General features: G+C 34.0%; 1 pseudogene; it reads left to right on the forward strand.

Annotated features, from left to right (window-relative positions):
- The first annotated feature begins 3809 nt into the window (after positions 1-3809).
- LOC116556729 overlaps positions 3810-13980 on the forward strand; it is a 31848-nt pseudogene continuing 21677 nt past the window's right edge.

Here is a 13980-nt window from a genome sequence, read left to right on the forward strand (position 1 = left end):
GTGTGGTGGAAAGGTAATTTATATTTCACTGCGTGCGCATGTATTTCTTCTTTAAAATTAAGTTTAAACATATTTTAAAACACATTCTCAACAGTTTCAACATAATCTTGTCCAAGATTATTATCACACCGTGTAAATAATGAAGCCAATGTTTGCATTAAATCAATATTTATGAAATTCAGAAGTTGGGATGAAAGAATACTGTTGGTAAGCTTTCAGCATGTGGCTAAATAACATTAAAATGGACTTACTCAGTAACTACACATAAAAAGTTATATCACTCTCAGCATGTGTTAATTCAGCTGAACAAATCATGCTTGTTCAAAACGGGCAACTATAGACTCTGTTTGTATAGCAAGGCCTTTATCTGAACTACTGTGTCCTCAGAAGATTAAAAAAAAATTGAACATAAAAATCCATGATCCTATGATTCACTGAATTTGTCCAGTCTGGCTGAATAACAAAGGAAGAGAGCTACCCTTCCAAGTATAAATGATTGAATTGATTGAATAAATGAATGTGTGTGTGTGTGTGTGTGTGTGTGTGTGTGCATGTGCGTGCGTGCACGCGTGTGTAAACCTCAGATATTTTAATGCAATTATATAATTTTACAGGGCTTAATGTATCTATCTTGTTGATTGCAAGTAAATGCATATGCAAAATTCTAAATAAAAGAGATAGCAGAGTTCAAATCTCATTATTTATTTAATAAGGAAAAAGTTCAAGTCTACTTCCAGGGTGGTGCACATACAGTCAAAGGGTATCTGGATTGATTATTTGAGAAGCTCTATCAGTCTTTCTCTGGCTTGTTTTTACATTTTACAACCAGAAAACATCCCTCCATGATTAAGAACCTGGAACTGTGCCTGTCAGTTACCAATCCTATAGTGTCAGGAACTTTACACTTCTGGTCCCAGGTAGATATGATTTATTCCTTTGGAAAAAGCAATAACTATTTAGTTAGCAAAAATTTTGCCCTCATAAATTCTTCATAACATCATTCACTGCCATAAAATTCATAAAGACAGTTGGGGATATTCTGATTTATCATCTGAATCAGCACAAAACATTGAGCACCAGAATTTAAATACACAGTGCGTGGTGGCATGCTTAATTTCAAAGAAACACGTATAATAATTTGACTCCTGTTTAAATTAATTTTTTTAAAATCTGAAATACCTAAAATCACATAATTTGATTCAGTAGGCAAACTGTCATCAGAAATGAAATAATAAGCCCTGTGCTGTTTCACTGCAGATATTTATTCCAGTTTTATTTCTAAAACTTAAAATTTGATATTTATCATTAATTTTGTGACTGCTTTCTATGGCACTAGATGCCACACACACATAAATCTTATTGCTCCTTTATCATAGTGACTATACACTAAACGAAGGCTTGTGTCTCTGTGATAGCCTAGCATAGGCCACATTAACTGTGTTTGTAGAAAAGCACTCAAGACAACTTTGAATTTTCTAACTGTGTATGTCATTATGTACAACGTTTTCTTGGATTGAGAGTATTGAATTATAAAAGTAAAAAGATGTGAACGTTCAGAAATTCTGAGAACAATGAATGTTGGAGATTAGAAGAAAAGGGAAAGGGTTGATATTGAGTATCAGTTCTTATATCTTCATTACTTTATACAGCTAAAAAATCATTTAACTATTTGGGGACCAAGATATATAATGTAAAACATGACTTTTTCTTAAGCTTAATGATTTACATATTAGTGCCATGGTGTCTAAGATGTATGTAGTGGGGCCTAGGTGATGACCGAGTTGATTATTGGGATGATAAGAGAAATCACTTTAATTTCTGTTCCTATTTTAACTTGAACTTTTAAATCAATATTTGCATGTTTTACAGTATCCATAACGTTAGAATAGTAGAGTATGTACAATCTCTTTAGTCTTGATTTTATTGATTGAAAGGATACTTAAAAAGTATATGGAAACTGCTGAATTGAGTAATTCGATGACATAAAGAAGAAAAGCAAAGAAACATAAAATTTAGATTGAGATTTGCAATTTTTGATTATAAATAAAATGCAAAATATGTGAAATAATAGTAACAGAAATATTCTCAAAATATTAGTATTCCCACCTCATTTATTTTTGTAGGTTTTTGCATCTTTATATGAGAATAGTGAATAGGATATCTTCTGCCTGTATCACCTTCTGGATTATTATTTTTTGTTTAAGTGGGTATTTGTCAGCCAGGACTGTCATAATAAAATATTGGAGACTTTCATACACTGGGTGGCTGAAACATTAAAAATTAACTTCACACAGTTCTAGAGGGCAAAAGTTCCAGTACAGCTTGCTAGTTCATTCAGTTCCTGATGAAGATCTACTGCCTGGCTTGCAAGCAGCCTCTCTCTCTCTGTGACCTTACATGACATCTTTGTAGGCATACAGTGACAGGGAGATGACAGAGAAAGAGAAAGAAGCTCTGGTGTCTCTTCTTAAAAGAATGTTAATCTTATTTAATTAGGTGATCAGGACTTACCCTACAACTTCATTTAACATTATTTACTTCCTAAAGACCCCATTCCTGAATACAGTGACATTGAGAGTTAGGATTTTAACATATGAATTTGAGGGAACCCAATTCAGTCCATAGCATGTTCCAAGAGAGAGGATTAAAAACTGGTTGCCAAAATTTTTTTATCTGATTAAATTTAAGCAAACTTAAAAGGTAGCAGTAAAACTTTAGTGTATTTTATGTTATTTATGAAAAATATATATGTTTATAATTGTACAAAGGTATGTTAAAATGTATATGTTTATAATTGTACACAGTATCTATACATACATACATATATATATATATATATATATAGTGCTTAGTATTTATATAGAATAATTATTTTTTCTCTGATTACTCTCATTCATATTAGTTTGGTTTTCCCCTGACCTCTTCAGAGATCCAGACCATTAAACCCCAGCATATCACCTTAATACACCAACCCATATTAAACTAGAGTGATGTTTCCTGTCTGCTTATGCAATCCTATGGTTCCTCCCTAACTGTGAGTATCCATTCTCATCTTCTCTTAACTAACATGCCAATAATCCATATATCGAAATAATGATGCATAATATTCCAGCCATTAAGCCAATGTCTATTTTGAATTCTAGTAGCACACCTTCTTACGCTTACAAGGAGGGACGGACAGTCAACTAAACCCCCTTTCACCATTATTGGCCTAGTGTCATCTATCTTGTACTTCTTTCTCATTCTTATTTTAACTCTATTCGACAGCCTAATTGAGAACAAATTATTCAAATGAAGAGGTCCTCGTAGTGTATATTATTACTTTGGTCTTTTAAATCAAGAACAGAGAGTACCTCTTCCTAAAGCAACTTGAGGAAGAGGCATTATGCTTCACCCTCAGTACACAAAACTAAAATTTGGCTTAAACTATTCCCTCATTTTCCTTTAGCTTTTCCTTTAAATTTAGTCATATCTTTTAATAATGTAAATCAGCACAATATTTTAATATGAAAAATGTACTTTTGTTTCTATAGAAGCCAAGACTCAATCTGTAACTTATAGTTTTATACCTTCGACAGTGATCACTCAATTTCTTATATTTTGAGAACCTCTTGGAAGTGGAGGGAGCAGTGGCTTACATTGTGCCTTGAGCTCAAAGAAGTCTTGGTTTTCCTCTTCCATTAACACAGCAACCCTCACACTCATCATCTGCCAAAAGAAAAACGGAAAGGACAAACAGCAGCCCAAGGAGGAACAGGCACGGAATTTTTTTCCAGTGCTCTACACTTGTGATTTTTAACATTGCTGAAATGTACATTTTGATATTGGCATTGATGATAATACCTCCAAATTCTACTGCCCCGACACAAGAAAGGTAAGTAATATTTTGTTCTGTAAACACACACACACACACACACACACACACACACACACACACATTGTCAGCAATAGTCTGCTTTTTGAATCCAAAAAAAAAGGACTTAACACAAAATTCTTTTTTGTAGGTGATAAAATAAATAAAGCAATCAGCAAGGGATTTTTTGCAATGTTCATTTTGCAGCAGTTCCAGTTAAATTCTTCCTGTGGAATATAACTGACCTGTGACTAAGTTCCAGAATATTTATAAAAATGTCAACTGCTACATCTTTCTATTAAACCCTACTGAAGTGACTCACAGATATAGAAAAAAGAAAATGGTTACTATTATTGTAACTGGAGCTGATCTTGTATAATTTTGAATCTTTCTGTACTTCAAGAATTAAAAATATCTCAGATACATTGGATTCTATTATAACTTTAGCCCATCAATTTTATTCTTACATAATAATACCTTGACATGTTTAGAGATTTGTTTATGAAAGAAAGCATTGAAATATACCATCCAAAGCAAAATAAAACCCTATTGGTCCAAAGAAATATCTTTATAATTATGTAATTATACTTATTGTAAAGCAATTCTCCCTAGAATTTTTTAAAGTTATATTTCCACCTCGGGCCCAATTGTTATATTTCATAGAAATAAAATGGTTAAATTATGATCAGAATATAATGTTTCATGTCTTTTTCCCCTTACAGTATCAAATATGCAAAATACCAATGCTAACATATGCAATATGATTCAAAATATATTCCTTTTGTAAAATTTAGAAATTATTACAGGAATATGGTATTTCCCAATTTAAATATTACCTTTCATTTGTAAATAATAAACATTTGCACAATCAATTGTAATTAAGGGACATTTATAGTATGTTTTTATTTTATTTTGGGTAAATAAATGGTAATAAATAGTAATGGTGTCTTATCAAATATTTTTATCCTTTGGTAATTTGAGGAGGTTAAATGTAAAAAGTCCCTAAAGCAGAGCAGAAAATCTTGCCCTATTTCTTAAATATGCTCTAAAGGCCAAGATAAATATGAGTAGGGAGTGATTTCTGTTTGTTTTGGTAATTAACAACAGATAGAATATCTGAGTCCTACATTTGATTAGGTATTATGGTTGCAAATATACATAAATTTCTGGTTTAATTATGACAACCACAAAGAAAATAAAGGTTATGATCAACCTGAGATTTAGACGGTAAGGTCTTTCCTAGTGGTAAGGTAGTTAAGTAGCTGTTTCCACTATGTTTCTTTGGTTACAAGTTAGAGAAGTAACACTAAGCTGGCCTAATCATACAGGAAAAATTATTCGTTAAGGCTCAGAGCCTTCTTAACAAATCCAGAGCCCATCCAGACCCAACCAGGCATTAAAAAGTGTTTATGACTTGCTGTTAGACGGTTTTGTGTGTCCCAAATTGATTAATGTTCTCCATGTGAAAAAAAAAATAAATCTACCTTAGCTTTTATATTTTCATGATGTAATATGGTAAAATGTTACATATTAGTTTCAGCAACCTGGAGTTAATTATTCTTTCTGTCTCAACCTAGATAAAATGTGCATTTTTAAGATAATCACCTTATAAGAGAAGAAAATTACACTACATGAATCTGCTCTCTGTTGTACCCAGGGAGAATGATAAATTAATAAGGCCTTCCAAAAAGTGGCTACTATATGAGCAGAACTGGGACAATATACTAAGAGTCAGGATTAATTGTCTCAAAACATATGGTTTGAAGAGTAACTGTATTCTATAGCTGTTAATAGCAAGTTAGATTGCACAAATAACTAAGTTTTAGAAATATGACTGTGGCAGGGGAAACCTGATACTACAAGATGTTTGAAATCTAGATTCTAAATTACTTTAATTAATGGAAATTCGATTATTCTATCTTCTCAGGAACAGAGAGGTCAATAATTTCTGGGAGTATTTTTACCCTTTGCAACTTTGCAAAATCAAGAAACATGAAATTTTAAAATTAAAAATAAGACACACAAAGGTTTAGAATGCAATTACAGACAAAAACCAAAGGCTTCACCCAATGTACCTATTGCTGTGCTTTATCTAAGCATTGCAAGACATGGACGAGTACAACATGTTTGATATTTAATTTCTAATTTGAAGCAAAGGGAGGGAAATTATTTTGGTGTTTTTTTGTCACAGTAGAAGTAAATAATTTACACAGAAAATAGTTTTATACTGGTACTTCTCATTGTGGGACAGAAAGTTTGGAACCTTTATGTTTCAGTAACACATTTTTAACTGTCTCCTGAGGTGCTATATGAAACAATATATAATGGTGCTTGATAGTATAGGTTCTCAAGAAAGATGTTAGAGTAAAATACTATCCCTTACACTTGACATCCTATGATATCTGTCAAATTACCTATTTTTTCTAAGTCTCAGGTCCTAATCAGTCAGTTTGACTTAATAATGTAACTATTTCTAAGGATTCCATAATATTGTGCAAAAGAACACATCAACATACCTGATATATAGTAATTCTCTGTTAATTATATATTATCATAACAGTTTAGCAATGTGTTTTTCCAAGTAAAACATAATTTCATTTTAATCTATCCAGCGTTTATTATTTAAATAAGAAATTTTAGCAAGTCACTCAAACCCTCACATATTTACATATTAAAAAGTAGATGATCTTTATCTGGCTTATTTCATATAGCATAACCTCCTCCAGTTTTATTAATGTTGTTGCACAAAGAGTGATTTTTATCATTTATAAGGCTAAATAATATACTTTTGTGTACATACATAGCACATTTTTGTTATTTATTTATCTGTCCACAGACATTTAGAATGCCTTCAAATCTTGGCTATTGGGAACAATGCTGAAGTGAATTGGAGGACAGATACTTCTTCAAAATAGTGATTTTATTTTCTTAGAATATATATCCAGAAGTGAGATTGCTGGATCTGATGGATATTAGGGGTTTTTCTTAGGAATCTTCATACTGCTTTTCATAATGGCCATAGCAATTTACATTCAAGTCAACATTTACAAAATTTCTCTTTTCTTCGTGTCCTCTCCAACACCAGTTATCTTTTGTTTTTAATAATAGCCTTCCTAACAAGTGTAATGTGATACACCATTATGGTTGTGATTTTCTTTCTTTTCCCTGATAATCAATGATATTGAAGACATTTTCATATAACTGTTGGCCTTTTCTATGTCTTTTTTGATGGATGTCATGCAATTATACAAAGGATAATCAAAGAGTTCATGGAAAATGTGTTTTATGACAAAATTATGCATCAATTTCAAAACCAAATTTTGCACCAAAATAAAATCATATTAACTTGTTAATATTTCTGAATAGGTCGAATTTGAGGCATGAAGAAGAATTAAGTAACCATTTGCAAAGAGACTATCAGAAAAGCATAAATTTTGCTAAAATTTAACCATGAACAAACATCAAATTTATGGTGAAGTTTGAGTTTTAAAATGTTGAAATAACTAATGTTTTATGAATTTATGGAGATAATTCCCCAAGTAAATTAGCAGTTTACTAATGAATACTTCATTTTACAAAGAGATGAGATCATGTTGAAGATGAAGCCTACAGTGGTAGACCATTCACCTCACTTTAAGAAAAAAAAATCATCGTGTTTGTTCCCTAAAGAGGACCAACAATGAACATCAGAAACAATAACAAACATGACAAACATGACAGGCATCTCAATTGATTAAGATTACACAACCTGACTCAAAAATTCGAGTTGAACAAAACTTTTGAATCACTAGGTGCTAAAGAAATTGTGCGCAGGTCAGCTGAAGACAAAGGCAGAGCATACAATGAATTTTTTTTTAATTGTACTTTAGGTTTTAGAGTACATGTGCAGATTATGCAGGATTGTTGCATAGGTACATACATCGAAATGTGGTTTGTTGCCTTCATCCCCCCGTCACCTATATCTGGCATTTATCCCCATGTTATCCCTCCCCAACCTCCCCACACCCTGCTGTCACTTGTCTACCCTCCCAACAGACACCCTCCCAGTGTCCATGTGTTTTCATTGTTCAACACCCACCTATGAGTGAGGACATGCGGTGTTTGATTTTCTGTTCTTGTGTCAGTTTGCTGAGAATGATAGTTTCCATGTTCATTCATGTCCCTACAAAATACTATACAGCCATTAAAAACTCATCTTTATAATAGAATGATTTATAATCCTTTGGGTATATGCCCAGTAATGGGATTGCTGAGTCAAATGGAATGTCTCTGTCTAGGTCCTTGAAGAAATGACACACTGTCAACCGCAATGGTTGAACACTTTCCCACCAACAGTGTAAAAGTGTTCCTATTTCTCCACATCCTCTCTAGCATCCATTGTCTCCAGATTTTTTAATGATCACCATTCTAAGTGGCATGAGATGGTATCTCAATGTGGTTTTGATTTGTATTTCTCTAATGACTGGTAATGATGAGCATTTTTTCATATGTTTTTGGGCCTCATATATGTCTTATTTTGAAAAGTATCTGTTCAAAACCTTCTACCACTTTTGAATGGGTTTGTTTTTTTCTTGTAAATCTGTTTTAGTTTTTTTTTTTTGTAGATTCTGGGTATTAGCCCTTTGTCAGATGGGTAGATTGCAAAATATTTTTTCCCATTCTGTTGGTTGCTGCTTCACTCTAATCATTGTTTCTTTTGCTGTACAGAAGCTCTGGAGTTTAATTAGATCCCATTTGTCTATTTTGACTTTTTTGTTGATGCTATTGGTGTTTTAGTCATGAAGTCCTTGCCTATGCCTATGTTGTGGATGGTTTTGCCTAGGTTTTCTTCTAGGGATTTTATGGTGTTAGGTCTTATGTTTAAGTTTTTAATCCATCTGGAGTTAATTATACTGTAAGGTATCAGGCAAAGATCCAGCTTCTGCTTTCTGCATATGGCTAGTCAGTTTTGCCAAAACCATTTATTAAACAGGAAATCCTTTCCCCATTGCTTGTTTTTGTCAGGTTTGTCAAAGATCAGACGGTTTTAGGCATGTGGCATTGCCACCAATGCCTCTGTTCTGTTCCATTGGTCTATATCTCTGTTTTGGTGTCACTACCATGCTGTTTTGATTGCTGTAGCCTTGTAATATAGTTTGAAGTCAGGTAGCATAATACCTCCAGCTTTGTCCTTTATGCTTAGGATTATCTTGACTATGCAGGCTCTCGTTTGGTTCCATATGAAGTTTAAAGTGTTTTTTTCCAGTTCTGTGAAGAGGGTCATATGTAGCTTGATGGGGATAGCACTGAATCTATAAATTACTTTGGGCATTATGGCCATTTTCACAATACTGATTCTTCCGAGTCATGAGCATGGAATGTTTTTCCAATTGTTTGTGTCCTCTCTTACTTCCTTGAGTGCTGGTTTGTAGTTCTACTTTAAATGATCCTTTACATCCTTCGTTAGTTGTATGCCTAGGTATTTTATTCTCTTTGTAGCAGTTGGGAATGGGATATCGCTCTTGTATTGGCTCTCTGTTAGTCTGTTATTTGTGTATAGGAATGCTTGTGATTTTTGCACATTGATTTTGTATCCTGAGATTTTGCTGAATTTGCTTATCAGTTTCAGGAGATTTGGGGCTGAGATGATGTGGTCTCCTAAATATACAGTCATTTCTTCTGCAAATAGAGACAATCTGACTTCCTCTTTTCCTGATTGAATACCCTTTATTTCTTTTTCTTGCCTAATTGCTCTGGCTAGAACTTACAATACCATATTGAATAGGAGTGATGAGAGAAGGCATCCTTGTCTAGTGCCTGATTTCAAAGGTAATGCTTCCAGTTTTTGCCCATTCAGTTTGATGTTGTCTGTGGGTTTGTCATAAATAGCTTTTATTACTTTCAGATACGTTTAATTGATATCTAGTTTATTGAGAGTTTTTAGCATAAAGGGCTGTTGAATTTTTGGAAGACCTTCTCTGCATCTATTGAGATAATCATGTGGTTTTTGTCTTTGGTTCTGTTTATGTGGTGGATTACATTTATAGACTTGTGTATGTTGATCCAGTGTTCTGTTTATGTGATGGATTACATTTATAGACTTGTGTATGTTGAACCAGCCTTGCATCCCCAGGATGAAGCTTACTTGATTCTGATGGATAATCTTTTTGATGAGCTGTTGCAATCCGTTTGCCAGTATCTGATTGAAGATTTTTGCATCTATGTTCATCATGGATACTGGCCTGAGGTTTTCTGTTTTTGTTGAGTCACTGCTGGGTTTTGGTAACAGGAAGATGTTGGTATCTTAAAATGATTTGGGAAGGATTCTCTCTTTTGTATTATTTAGAATAGTTTCAGAAGGAATAGTACCAGCTCCTCTTTTTATGTCTGATAGAAATCTGCTGTGAACCTATCTGGACCTGGGAATTTTTTGGTTGGTAGGCTATTAATTGCTGCCTCAACTTCAGCCCTTGTTATTGGCCTATTCAATTTTTAAATTTCTTCCTCGTGTAGGCTTGGGAGGGTGCAAGTTTCCAGGAATTTATCCATTTCTTCCAAGTTTACTGTTTTATGTGCATAGAGTTGTTTGTAGTAATCTCTGATGGTGGTTTGTATTTCTGTGGAATCAGTGGTGATATCCCCTTTATTGTTTTTTATTGCATCTATTTGATTCTTCACTCTTTTCTTTTTTATTAATCTGGCTAGCAGTCTGTCTATTTTGTTGATTTTTCCAAAAAAACAGCTCCTGGATTTATTGATTTATTGAATTTTTTTTTTGTCTCTATCTCCTTCAGTTCTGCTCTGATCTTAGCTACTTCTTGTCTTCTGCTAGCTTTGAGTTTTTTCATCTTGCTACTGTAGCTCTTTCAATTCTGATGATAGGGTGTCAATTTTAGATCTTTCCTTGCTTCTCATGTGGGCATTTATTGCTATAAATTTCCCTCTAGACACTGTTTTAAATGTGTCCCAGAGATTCTGGTTTGTCGTGTCTTCATTCTCGTTAGTTTCAAAGAACATCTTTATTTGTGTCCTCAATTCATTGTTTATCCTTTAGACATTCAGCAGCCAGTTGTTCAGTTTCCATGAAGTTGTGCAGTTTTGAGTTTGTTTCTTAACCTTGAGTTCCAATTTGATTGCACTGTTGTCTGAGAGACTGTTGTTGTGATTTCTTTTCTTTTGCACTTACTGAGGAGTGATTTACTCACAATTGTGTGGTCAATTTTAGAGTAGGTGTGATGTGGTGCTGAGAAGAATGTGTATTCTATGGATTTGCGATGGAGAGTTCTGTAGATGTCTATTAGGTTTGCTTGGTCCAGATCTGAGTTCAAGTCCTAGATATCCTTGTTAATTTTCTGTCTCATTGATCTGTCTAATATTGACAGTGGAGTGTTAAAGTCTTCCACTATTATTGTGTGGGAGTCTACATGGCTTTGTAGGTCCTTAAGAGCTTGCTTTATGTATCTGGATACTCTTGTATTTGGTGTTTATATATTTAGAATCATTAGCTCTTCTTTTTGCATTGATCCTTTTACCATTATTTAGTGCCCTTCTTTGTCTTTTTTGATCTATGTTGGCTTAAAGTCCATTTTATCAGATACTAGGATTACAACCCCTGCTTTTTTTTTTTTCTCCGTTTACCTGGTAAATCTTCCTTCATCCCTTTATTTTGAGCCTATGTGTGTCCTTGCACGTGAGATGAGTTTCCTGAATATAGTGCACTGATGGGTTTTAACTTTTTATCCAATTTGTCAGTCTGTGTCTTTTAATTGGAGCATTTAGCCCATTTACATTTAAGGTTAATATTGTTATGTGTGAATTTCATCCTGCCATTTTGATGCTAGCTGGTTGTTTGGCCAGTTAGTTGACGTAGTTTCTTCATTGTGTCAAGGGTTTTTACCATTTGGTATGCTTTTTGAGTGGCTGGTACTGGTTGTTTGTTTCCATGTTTAGTGCTTCTTTCAGGAGCTCTTGTAAGGCAGGCCTGGTGGTGATTAAATCTCTCAGCAATTGCTTGTTCATAGAGGATTTTATTTATCCTTCATTTATGAAGCTTAGATTGGCTGATATGAAATTCTAGATTGAAAGTTCTCTTCTTTAAGGATGTTGAATATTGGCCCCCACTCCCTTCTGGCTTATAGCGTTTCTGCCGAGAAATCAACCATGAGTCTGATGTGCTTCGCTTTGTGGGTAACTCAACCTTTCTCCTTGGCTGCTCTTAGCATTTTTTCCTTCATTTCAACCCTGCTGAATCTGACGATTATGTGCCTTGGGGTTGCTCTTCCTGAGGAATATCTTTGTGGTGTTCTCTGTATTTCCTGGACTTGAATGGTGGCCTGCCTTGCTAGGTTGGCAAAGTTCTCCTGGATAATATTCTGAAGAGAATTTTGCAGCTTGGATTCATTCTCTCTTTCACATTCAGGTACACTATCAAACATAGATTAGGTCTTTTTACATAATCCTATATTTCTTGGAGGCTTTGTTTATTTCTTTTCACTCTTTTTTCTCTAATCTTGCCTTCTCATTTTATTTCATTGACTTGATCTTCAATCTTTGATATCCTTTCTTCCTCTTGGTCAATTCAGCTTTTGAAACTTGTGTATGCTTCACAACATTCTCGTGCTGTGTTTTTCAGCTCCATCAAGTCATTTATATTCTTCTCTAAGCTCTTTATTCTAGTTAGCATTTTGTCTAACCTTTTTTCAAAGTTTTTAGTTTCTTTGCATTGACATAGTTAAATTCCAAGGACTCTCAGTCCTTCAAGGATGGACTAAATGGTAGCAATAATCACTTATAAAAATGTCATAGATTTAATAGAGCTTAGATTGAGAAATAAATCTTACATTTCCATTTTTATTTATTAATTATGATTTCCATGAAGTTTTTGAAGTCTCCACATAGTTGAAATAAAAAATGTCACAATCATAAAAACAGAGAGTAAGTAGAAGTGTAGTAATTGGGGGTTGAGGGCCAGAGAGATGGGTAGTTAGGGGATGTTGGTGAAAGGGTAAACATTTGTAGTTATAATGTGACTAAGATCTATATATTTAATTTAAAGCATAGTGACTAAAGTCAAAATGATACATTGTATGCTTGAAATTTTATAAGAGAGTGGTTCTTATGTAATATAAGCATATACACACAAAAGTTACCTGGAGCGAAATCAGCAAGATAGTAAACTAAAATATTCCTAGGATCATCACACTCACCCCTAAAACAAAAGTACCACTAACAACTAATCAAAGACAAGAATGTTATTCTACATTTACCAGAACTTCAGGGAGACGAAATCGCCTCACCGGGCCTAAAGAAACAAGAAAATCTGTGACCACAAAAAGATAAATATTTTAGATTTCATCTGTGACATGTAAGTTTTGTTCAACATATGCAAATCAGCATATGCTAGCCCCTTTCCCAAGGAGGTGCAATGCCCCTCAAGGAGAATTTTTTTGGAACCGATTTTTTTAAAGTAGGAGGAGGAATTTGAAGGTGTACTTTAATCTCTTCAGTAGTCTGGGATTTTTGTGGGAAGTCCAATTTTGTCCTATTCCACAAGAAGCGTTGGGAGTTCCAGGGGGTCTGAAACACATGGGGTATATTGGAAACAAAGGGTCGGGACAGCAAATGCAGTAACTGGCACAAATTGTGGTGGTTTATCTGGATTCTGATCAGCAGAGGCACCACGATGGAGACACTGAACACATTCCAACACCACACCAACAGCAGGTGCTGGTGTGGAGCCTTTCCCCGACCCAGAAATAACAAAAAGGTTGGTGATTAAGTTCTGATTAAATTCCAGTGGCCTCATCAATTCTGATTCTCTCAATAAGTCTTCACCAAGCTAGGAAACAATGGTGGGGCAAAAATTTAATTTCAAAGTAGTATGTAGGTTACAATGCTAATAATAATGCCTCCCCACAATTGGAAATAATGGCAGGTGGGTGATTGAGTTCTAATATTAAATAATAAATATCTAACACTACCAAAGAACACTTGCAAAAGCTGGAAGTGGTGGCTATCTCCTCAAATACATGAGCATCAGCATAAAGATATAAGAATTATACAAAAAAGAAAAAGAAAAATGGCACCACCAAAAGAAACCTGCAAATTTCTAATAATGAACCCATACTAAGTTTTTTTTTATAGCTCCT

This window comes from Sapajus apella, unplaced genomic scaffold (assembly GCF_009761245.1).
Source record: "Sapajus apella isolate SASKATOON/1434 unplaced genomic scaffold, GSC_monkey_1.0 scaffold1, whole genome shotgun sequence".
NCBI lineage: Eukaryota > Metazoa > Chordata > Mammalia > Primates > Cebidae > Sapajus > Sapajus apella.